Source organism: Vigna unguiculata, chromosome 10 (genome assembly GCF_004118075.2).
Source record: "Vigna unguiculata cultivar IT97K-499-35 chromosome 10, ASM411807v1, whole genome shotgun sequence".
Lineage (NCBI taxonomy): Eukaryota > Viridiplantae > Streptophyta > Magnoliopsida > Fabales > Fabaceae > Vigna > Vigna unguiculata.
Genome location: NC_040288.1, coordinates 22,110,887 through 22,122,565, shown reverse-complemented (window position 1 = coordinate 22,122,565; position 11,679 = coordinate 22,110,887). Strand labels below are relative to the sequence as shown.

General features: G+C 33.1%; 1 pseudogene; it reads left to right on the top strand.

The window, feature by feature from the left end:
- The first annotated feature begins 2,816 nt into the window (after positions 1 to 2,816).
- LOC114166908 lies at positions 2,817 to 3,142 on the top strand (annotated as a pseudogene).
- Positions 3,143 to 11,679: the final 8,537 nt, after the last annotated feature.

The following is an 11,679-nucleotide window of genomic DNA, read 5'->3' as shown; positions in this document are numbered from 1 at the left end:
AAAGAAATAGAAAAGATAAAAACAATAGTAAAGAATATAGATTGATTCCATTGCTTTTTCAAAATAGATTAATCATCGGTTATCTAAAGATTATTGCTCAATTAATTATTGTTGTAGATTTACAAATTAATCAATGTAAAGTCTCAATTAATTTGTTGGCGTTCTCACTTTTAACCAACGTAAAGTCTCAATTAAAAGTGAGAACTTTTAGATTATCCACAGTAAATTCAACTAAAGTACAGTCTCAATCAAATTTGCTATGTCTAATCATGTCTATTCTTTTATCTCCTCACCAAATAAAAAGCTTAATTAATCAAAGTAAAGTCTCAATTAATTGTAGTTAGAGTAAATACCTTTAACCAAAGTAAAGTCTCAATTATTGGTAAAAACTCATTTAATCATATGAAAGTTTCTAAATAAAATCAAAGTAAAGTCTCAATTCAATTTAAAAACCCTTGGACTCATATGACCAACATGCATATAGATTTAAAATCATTACTTCTTACGTGATTTAAAGATAAAAGACATAGATGAAGGAAAACCTCAACAATAATAAAAAGAACAAAGAAATTAATTGATCTAACCTCAGAATCCAATTAAGAAATTACAATGGAATCAACCCGAGAAGTTTAACAATTCATGGAATACAGAATAAAAATAGAAAAATGGAGAGAGAGAAAGAAATTAGGCCCCCCTAAGGGTTCCTAAATTCCGAAGTGCCGAGCTTGTTTTCTACTTCTCCCTTGGTCTCTTTATATAGGAATTGGACTGGGCTTTTCTGTTGCTAAAATCTCTCAAATATCTTTTAAAATAAAGATAAATATAAATATTTAAAAATATTTGGAGAGATATAGAGTATTTGACAAATATAGTTGGTTGATAATATCAATATCTAATATAATTAAATAAATTAATTACTTAAAGATATATGATAAATTATCACCAATTAGTATTTGTATTAATTTTCCAAATTAACCCTTTGCAATCTCCTTAAATTATCTTCTAAATAATCCAATATCTTCAAGATATATTTGTTTGTTGTGGAACTAAAAAGATTCATGAAGATCTTGTCATATTTAAAAAGATTTGGTAGTTATTATCTTTTAATATTTTATGATATAATTAAATAAGATAATTATTTAAAAATATCAAATAAAATATCTAAAGATATATTTTCCCAAATTATCTTCTATCATAAAGATAAAGAAAACCGCAAGGTCCAATTTTTCTTTCCTCTCTTGGTTTAGCCAAACTTCTTCACTTTTTCAAGCTTTTCTTGCCGTCTTCATGTAATGCTTGGCCTGAATTTTCGTGCTTTTGATAATTTCTTATTCTTTGATTTATCTTTAAGGTGTCATGAAGCTTTAATCAATTTATTTCCACACCTCTAAATGAGCTTAAAACTTAACTTCAGCTGCATCAACAAACGTTAATATATCCAAAAATAATTTATGCAGCTAAAAATCACTTTTTAAGACATTTTTATCACACAAGCTCAAACAACCTAATTATCAGAATTATCAATTAAATCACTCTTTAGGCACACAAATTCAATTAAATACCCAGAATTAAACATTAAATGAGGGCAAAAATACGCACTCATCATGCATCAAGCAAAAACTTAAACTTGTTAATCTTAATAAAAACAGAGGCGGTGCGTGAATGAATTGTGGTGGTGCATGAAGCAAAAACTTAAACCTACTAACCTTAATAAAAATAGAGGTGGTGCATGAATGAATTATGGTGGTGTATAAAGCAAAAACTTAAACCTACTAACCTTAATAAAAGAAAAGGGGGTGCGTGAATGAATTATGGTGGTGCATGAAGCAAAAACTTAAACCTGCTAACCTTAATAAAAGAAAAGGGGGTGGTGCGCGAATGAACTGTGGTGGTGCATGAAGTAAAAACTTAAAAACCCTAAAGCTATATCAAAATGCAGCAACTGAACCTTAACCCTTAAACCTACTTTGTCTCCTTCCTTCCCCAAAAGGCCACCACACAAACACCATGATTGCTCCTTCTCGAGACCCACTAGCAGACCACCACCGGTGGTGAACGACCAACAACGGCGACAACCCCTAATGTCGTCAACGACATCACCAACACCAACACCTTCTCACATCGCATCATCCCAGAATCCAACACTGGTTCAACCTGTGAGAAAAGAAGTCCCACATCGATGGGAACTCACTTAGGGACTTAATTTTAATGTTATAAAAGGAGTCCAATGTTTCCTTAGCAAATCATCCCAAAGTCTCTCCCATCTTATTCCTTTTGTTTTATTTGGCTTGAGAGAAGAATTAAGAGAGAATAGTAGTTTCTCCTATAAGAGAGAATGTTAGTTTCTCCTTTAAGGTTCTCCTTGTATTAGTTTTTCCTATTTCCAAGAGAGGGGTTGTCATTGTTTTCTCCTTGGGATTAGAGAGAACGGTATGTAATTTTTCTTTTCTTGAATAGATTAAATTCATTGCCTATTATCTATTTTTGTTCCTTTATTTTCATCTTTTATTTTAGTTGTGAGTACTTGTGCTGGTACTCTGATACCCAATAGTGGTATCAGAGCTGTTGGTTCGTATGATTATATTCCGCTGCTATTGTCATTAGAATAGTGTTGTGATAGTGGATAAAGTGTGTTAGTGTGAAAGTGCATGTCTAGGAAAATTCTGGCTAGGAAAGACTTGGTACTTAAGCGTGTGCATTAGTGATCCACTTCTCTTTCCTGGGAATTACCTGGTGCACTAGTTCACGTTCAGCCTCCATTGTTCTAGTAGACAGTACTATTCATAGTGAGAAGTACATAAATCGATTTTAAAGCCATGGCAACAAGATACGAGATAGAGAGGTTCGATAGGAAAAATTTCTCATTGTGGAAACTGAAGATGAAGGCAATTTTGAGAAAGGACAATTGTCTAGAAGCAATTGAAGAAAAACCTGAGGGCATTACAGATAAAAAGTGGAAGGAAATAGATAACAATGCTATAGCAAATTTGCACTTAGCATTGGCAGATGCAGTTTTATCCAGCATTGCGGAGAAGACTACAGCGAAGGAGATTTGGGATACTCTCACAAGCCTGTACGAGGTTAAGTCACTTCACACAAGAATATTCTTGAAGAGAAAACTCTATACTCTTCGAATGAGTGAGTCCACATCGGTGGCAAACCACATCAACAATCTAAATACGTTGTTTGCCCAACTTTCAGCGGCAGATTTTAACATAACTTAAAATGAACGTGCAGAGCTTCTACTACAGAGTTTACCTAATTCGTATGATCAGCTTGTCATCAACATTACAAATTACAATGTTGTTGACCTCCTACACTTTGAGGATGTTGTCGGAGCTGTTCTTGAAGAAGAATCCAGACGAAAGAACAAAGAGGATATGGTGGAAAGTGCAAGGCAAATAGAAGCTTTGATGATGACAAGAGGTAGATCAACAGCACGTGGATCTAGTGGGAGTCAGTCTCATGATAGATGTCAAAGTAAGAAGCATCTTAAATGCTACCATTGTGGCAAAAGAGGGCATGTGAAGAAAGATTGTTGGCATTTGAAGAATGGAGGAAAGAACTCTGAGGCATCAACCTCACAAGGTTGTATGGCAAATACCTCGGAGGACGAAGATATTCTGTGAAGAAGAGGACAAATCTGGTAAGTCATGAAAGCTCAGAAGATCATGGCATATGGGTATGTGCTTTTGGGAGATACGTTGCAGGATGGTAATGCAATGATTGCATCGACGAGTCAAGAAGAAGCGATGTTGATGTGACATAATAAACTTGGGTATAAGGTTTAAGCGAAGTTTGCAAATCCATGCAGAACGTAATCTCTTACTCGAGCTCAAGAAGGTTGTTTTATCTCTACACGAGCAGTGTGTGGTAAGCCAACAAACATAGTCATAGATCGCACATTGTTAGTTTGACTACCAGGAAAAAGGAAAACACAAGAAGACTTGATTTATTCTGATGTAAGGGAATCAGCAGAGTTATCACTAGGAGAATCAAAGTTTACTCTAGGAGATTGTGGATGTACTACATCAAGAGGAAGTCAAATGTGTTGTTACCAGTTCAAGGAATTCAAAGCACGAGTAGAGTTTGAAACTTGGGAAAATTAAGTGCTTGGGTTATGCTAACAATGTGAAGGGGTACCACCTATGGGTCCCACTACCCACAAGGTTATTATTAAGCAGAAATGAAATGATGCTCCAACTAGAAGGCGTTAAAGAATAAGAAAACTTGGTTTGCATGGTTGAACAAATCTCAGTACGGTTTAAAGAGAGCTAAGGTGTTCGTACTAGAGATTTGATTCCTTCATAAGCCTCGGTTATAACAGACTGGGTGTTTAGACCATTGATGTTGTATGTGGATGACATGTTGGAGGTAGGCCCCAACAAAGTTCAAATCTAAGAATTGAAGGCGTAATTGGCTAGGGAGTGTGAGAAGAAGGACTTGGAACTAGCAAACAAGGATTTCAGGGATGCAAATTCACCGAGACAAAAAAGATAGGAAGGTTTGGCTTTCTCAGAAGAAATACTTACTGATAATCTTGCCACACTTCAACATGCAAGATTGCAAGCCAATTTCTACCCCACTTTCTATCAATTGTTCCTCACGTATGAGTCCTAGCAGTGAAGCGGAGAGGATGGAGAAGTCTCGAGTACCGAGTGCATCAGTGGTGGACAACCTTATGTATGCTATGATGTGTACAAGACCAGACATTGCACAAGCAGTGGGAGTGGTTAGTAGGTTCATGGCAGGTTTGGTGGAGAGCAGTGAAGTATTGACAAGAGGTCCTTAGAAGAGCAATGGGAGTGGTTAGTAGGTTCATGGCAGGTTTAGTAGGTTCATGTGAGAAAAGAAGTCCCACATCGATGGGAACTTACTTAGGGACTTACTTTTAATGTTATAAAAGGAGTCCAGTGTTTCTTTAGCAAATCCCAAAGGCTCTCCCATCTTATTCCTTTTGTTTTATTTTGCTTGAGAGAAGAATTAAGAGAGAATAGTAGTTTCTCCTCTAAGAGAGAATGTTAGTTTCTCCTTTAAGGTTCTCCTTGTATTAGTTTTTCCTATTTCCAAGAGAGCGGTTGTCATTGTTTTCTCCTTGGGATTAGAGACAATGGTATGTAATTTTTCTTTTCTTGAATAGATTAAATTCATTGCCTATTATCTGTTTTTCTTCCTTTATTTTCATCTTTTATTTTAGTTATGAGTACTTGTGCTGGTACTCTGATACCCAACACAACCGTGGCTCACCATCTCTCTTGCCGCGACCACCACAACAACGCCGCGAACCAACACACCATAATTATACACTACCAAAGCCGACACCAACATTATACACTTCCCAGAATGACAATGTTCACTGTCGAATTCTTATTTGCCAGTGGCAAATCCACTCCTTTCTATTTCTTTTCTATTTCATTGTTAATTGGTTTGCATTGTTAAAAAAACAGAGAAGTGTTTTTGTGACATGAAATTCGTTTCAATTGTTTTTATTGGCATATAATCAACAATAAAAAGCCTCAACTCAGAACATCATACAACATTAAAAATGTTTGTAGATAGAAAAATGCATACCTATTTTGCAGCTCTATTTTTTATTCCAAAATGTTGTTGGTTTACCAACTCTATTTTTGATTCCAAAATGTTGGTTTACCGATTGGTTCTCTTTTGTTGCAATTTCGAATTCAATCATTGAATGAAAATTGTTGCATAGTCGTGGTGCCCGAAGATGCAAAGGGTGTTTGATGATGGATTAACGTGTGAGAGGTAACATCCTGGTGTTTGTGCCAACTTAATTAGCAGATGGGGTGAGCAGCAGTTAGAGGAAGTTGAGATAGAAGAAAAAAAATTGTTCCCTCCAATCCTACAGACAATTTTTATTTTTATTTTTAATTTTAATTTTTTATTTTCTGAATTTATTAATTAATTAAAAACGAAAATATTTTTTCTATTATATAAAAAACAAAAAGATTATTTTAGTTAACGCTTAAAAAAAACATAAATTAGAAACTTTTATTAATTAATTTTTATTATTATTTTTTTAACAATTTATCTTTTTATGTAACACTTATTTTTGAATATATATATATATATATATATATATATATATTATTTTATTTATTTCATTTTATTTTATTATTATTATTATTATTTTATTTATTTATTTTTAAAACAATGTTATTTGTCCGGATGAAATTGGATGTTGACAAGATAAAAACATGATAATGCCAACTATCAATAGGGTTTTTTCTTATCTCGCCAAGGAAGCCGACATTTTACATATCTATATAAGTACTTTAGGGATTTTGACATTTCATTTCCTCCCATTTTTAACAGTAACCATCTGTCAATCATGTTTGTGGCGTTGAGTCAGCTTCACCCCAGTAGTTGGGGCTTCGTAAAGGCGTTTGAAATCATATGTGAGCACTTTGGTCTGACCCCCTAATAATGTTGTCGTTAACGCGATCAAATTTAGCACCATTGCTAGGGAACTAAGTTAGAATTTTTCTCATTTTAGTTCTTATTTTATTTTTTCCTTATTGTTTTGGTTTTATTTTTGTTTGTCACTAACATCTTCTTTTTCTTTATTTTCTTCTAACATTTATTTTATTTTCTTTAGTTATTTTATTTTTTTAAGCATAATTTTTGTTTGAGGAATTTTGTTAGTAAATTTGTGAAACTAGTTGGGGAAAACTTTGGCTAAGGAAATATCAGGTACTTAAGTTGTCCATTGGGGAAAACAATTTTTCATATGAAAATAATCAATAGTGTGATTTTCAAATGAGCTGTGATTACCATCATCAACCAATTTTCACACCTACTACTTCACCTGATTTATGTAAGTTAACTATACGTCAATTTAATGATCTGTATCATAGATCATCATTTTTGGAATATGAGCAACCAACATACCATGAGTCACAACCATATTCTGAGTGTCCACCCCAGCCATAATATGTTCCATTTGGTTCTCAACAACAACAACATGCACCACCACAACAAGTTACAACAACCAATGGACCATCCCATAGGGAAGTTGTTATTAATGGATGGAATGAGAGAGAAATTAGACACCATAGATGAAAGGTTACGAGCTGATCGATGATGCAAAGATATTGAGCAAGAATGGTATGAAAATGATTAAGTGTTATATAGCATGATGAAGGATGTAGGTAATAACAACTTTGTAGAATTACTTTGTACGATTAATACCACCCTCTTGTGTCATTCGAGATTTGCTGAAACCCCAGAATTTAGAGCACTCCATCATGACATAGAAGAGATGCTTCTAAAGTTGGCTATTAGAGCAGAACAAATTTCTGTTGATTTAAGTCAGTTGATGAATGACAAAGCTAAGTGGACACTTTAGAAAAGCTTATGAAGATGATAGTTGAGCATAGGGATGAAATAATAATGTTAGGGAGCATGAATTAAAGGATGAAGCAATTGAGCACTGATGTGAGCCAGTACACGATTCAAATGTTAGATCAACCAACACCAGAACCACATCACACTGATATATCTACTAATAGATATGATAATGCTCATGTAATATGTCTATTGATTGACATATTAAATTTACTAAAGATGTTGTTGATGAAGAAATTGAAGATTCTCACAGTAACATATCTATTGATATGATGATGATGTTCAATGTGAATATAAAGTTTTATTTGTTAATGATGATATGAGTACAAATGATCGTGTTCATGACCAAAGTTGTGAGAATAATAAAATGGAGGAACCAAGTGCAGTCAAAGAACTAATGATATTCAAAGATGTAGTTCAAGCATCTACTATTGCAACTGACTTGGTTAATGACGAAGTAATAGAGTCAACTACTTCTGGTGCAAATTTTTGCTCACAAGATGAGATTGTGAGAATTATTGATGATCCGGTTAACCCTCATAATGCACTTGATGATGCTCAAACCGAGTTGACGTGAATGATGCAAATAAATTTTTTCAGTGGTGATCTTTGTTAGATTGGCTACAAGCAAAAAGAAAGATTGTTGAAACAGAAAAACAAGTTCGATTTGAATTCATTTGATAACATTGTTGATTAAAAATGTGAAATTGCATACATATTTATTTTCTGTTTTTAGCATAAGTAGAAAAAATTTTAGAAAATTTTCAAAAATATGTGTATTTATTTTTAATAAAAATTTAAATAAAAAAAATGTACAAGCTAACATGTACTTTGTAAAATTAAAGAAAATAAATTTTGACATATGGCCAGATTGAGTCAAAAGTCACAATTTTCCGACTCATCCCTAAAATAAGTTTATCAAGGACAATTTTTGAAATAAGTGTAAGGGAGACAAACTATAGGTAGGATCTTTTGTCTCTATTTTTTTTTTTAGAAAATTATGAAAGTATGTTTAAACAATATGTCTCATAAGAAATCCACCAAAAATATTTTCATGCTTTCAATAAAACATTTTGACATTGGATTTTGGGATTTGATTCAAAAACTGGAATGATCATAATTATGGAAAAATAGAAGTCTTGTTGATATGAGTGGATTGTTTCTATGATTTGCGAATTGAGTTGATTTGAGAATTTCTTGATTAAATCTTTTGTGAAAGAGTTTTGACCTTGTGAGTCTTTAGCCTCAATGTAGGACCATCATGTTCCATTCATATTTTTCTTGAGTGACTAGCTCATGTTTTGTTTATACTCAAATATTTAGCTTGATTATTTTTTATTTTTTTTTGCATCTTAGGTGAATATGAATGAGGCATTCTTTGTTTTTAGCTACTTGGCCAAATAAGGTTACCTTGATATTAATCTATTCATAGTCCCTTTGAGCTTTAAACCTCTTTTTCTTGTTTTTAAGCCCATTGTAAATCCTTCAATAGAAAAAGAACATGTTTTTGCTTACCTTAGGAAGAAAGAAGGAGTTAGTGGATTATGTTATAGTTGGTTGAGGAATAAAGTGTGCGGGTGAGTATCTCACCGACAAATTAATAAAAATGGCAGAAAGGAAGAAAAAAATGATGAAAGGGTTTTGAAACAAAAAAAATGTAGAAAAATGATTCTTTTGTCAAAAAGAGCAAGAAACGAAAAAAAGTTGTTTTTGAAACTATGCTCCATTATTCTTTCTACATTACTATTTCAAAAACCCAAAAATCCTAAAATTTTTCCTACCTTTGCCTTAGCCCCATTATAACCTGTAAAAAGTTCTTATAATCTTTAAATGCATGTTTTCTGAAAGTTGTGAATATTAGAGTCTTGTTAAGTATTGAGAGTGTTTACTCCATGAGTATTTTGAGTGAAAACACAAGCCAAAACAATTGAGCAAATTTTGGTGAGAAAATATACATTTAAATTGAGTGCTCTATTTCATAACTAATTGTCTTGTGAATTCAAAATATTAACTCATGTATGAAAACTAAAACTTTTCCATTTGTATATACATGATAACTTGATTTCTAGAAGATTGATTTGCTCTATTTGTTTTCATTCCTTTGATCCAGTGTTGATGTGAAATAAAAGACTTCAGAACAAGTTTTGAAATTACTAAATTTTGCCCTAGAGTGCAAAAGGATAAGTGTAAGGGTGTGGTGAGTTCATAGTTATGCCCTCATTTAATAACGTTGTCGTGAAGCATCAAATTAATGCTACCTATCTATAACAACTTCAGTATTATTAAGAAAGTAGCCAAAAGATTAGTATGGGTAAAGTCAACCTTTAGTCGTCTCCCAACAAACACGGAATGGATTTATACCAAATTAGTTCTTATAAAAACTATACAAAAGAGTTAGTCAAATAAAATTGGAAAAAAGGCAAAAGATAAAGATAAAAAGATAAAAAAAATTGATAAAGAAAATAGATTGATTTCATTACTTTTCCAAAATAGATCCATCATTAGTTATCTAAAGATTATTGCTCAATTAATTATTGTTGTAGATTTGCAAATCAATCAATGTAAAGTCTCAATTAATTTGTTGATGTTCTCACTTTTAACTAAAGTACAGTCTTAATTGAAAATGAGAACTTTTAGATTATCCACAATAAATTCAACCAAAGTACAGTCTTAATCAAATTTTACTATGCCTAATCATGTCTATTCTTTTATGTCTTGTGCAAATAAAAAGCTTAATTAATCAAAGTAAAGTCTTGCCTAATTTTAGTTAGAGTAAATACCTTTAACCAAAGTAAAGTCTCAATTATTGGTAAAAACTCATTTAATCACATGAAAGTTTCTAAACAAAATCAAAGTAAAGTTTCAATTAAATTTAAAAACCCTTGGACTTATATGATTAAAATACATATAGATTTAAAATTATTACTTTTTATGTGATTCAAAGATAAAAGACATAAATGAATGAAAAGCATGCCAATAATAAAAAGAATAAAGAAATTATTTCATTATAACCTCAAAATCGATAATGAAATTACAATGGAACCAACCAAGAAGCTTAGCACTATATGGAATGCAAAAATAAAATAAAAATAGAAGAGAACATGGAGATACTGGATGAAATTAGGCCCCCCTAAAGGGTTCCTAAATTTTGAAGTGTTGAGCTTGTCTTTTCTACTTCCCATTGGTCTCTTTATATAGGACTTGGAAGATATTCTCGATTGACATTATCTGATTATTTATCTTAAAATATCTAAATAATTATCAACAACTAAATCTTGATAAAAATTCCAATTCAGCTTTGTTCTCTAGCAGTCCAAATTTGTAGGGAAATCCCAATATTTCAATAATTACATCTTAACCCCTTTTTATTTGACGAACATTGACTAGCTTTGACCAGATTTTGACAACCTTTGATTGTACATTGAGAAGCTGACACATGGCAGCATATGGTTGACCATATTCGAAAGTGGTAGATTGATGACAAGGCATGATTTTGGCTTGATTTTGTGAGATAAGGGAGAAGCAACACGAGCTTGCTAATCTAAAGGTTGAGGCGACCTGGTCTTTAAAGAGTTTGAATGTTGTGCATATTGAATTGGCTAGTTTAAATACCATCAAAGAAGACATGGCCAAGTAATTGACGGTGAAGATAGTGAAGGGGAGCTTCGAGTCTAACCTCGATAAGGCTAGAGTTGTCGTTGAGCTATTGACTAGGAGAATCACAGATCTTTAGGTCGGGGTCACCCGCCTAGATGAGGAAACTATGCTCTTACGACTGGCGGGTTGGAGGCCTATGTTGGGAAATTTGATGGTGATAAGGATGTGGTGAATGATGCCTTCATCGAAGAATGGGAGTCTGTTGGGGGATCTTGTCGAGGTCTAGGTAGAGGAGAGAACATATCCTCTTGTCGAAGGAGTTGATGTCCAAATGGCCCTAGCCGAGGCTGATACTTAGGCTTTTATTTATAGTTTCTTTTTTATGTGTACTAACTTTGCGAACTTTGGATGAATGTGATGGATTTTGTTTTGTTTAATGCAAACTTCATTGTACTTTAATGTCGCACTTGTGATTGTGGTTGCATAATCTGTGTTGAAAAATGCTTTTCCTTTAATTTCTTATAATCGTCTAGGTAATCTGATACCTCGTTTGAGGTTTATAACGTTATTGCACTTAGTAATAAGGAGGCTCTTAGGAGGGGGTATATGGTTACTGCTCTTAGTAACTAGGTACCTCGCGGGGAGGGCTTTATGTTTACTACTCTTAGTAATTAGGTGCCTCGAGGGGAGGGCTTTATTATTACTGCTCTTAGTAAC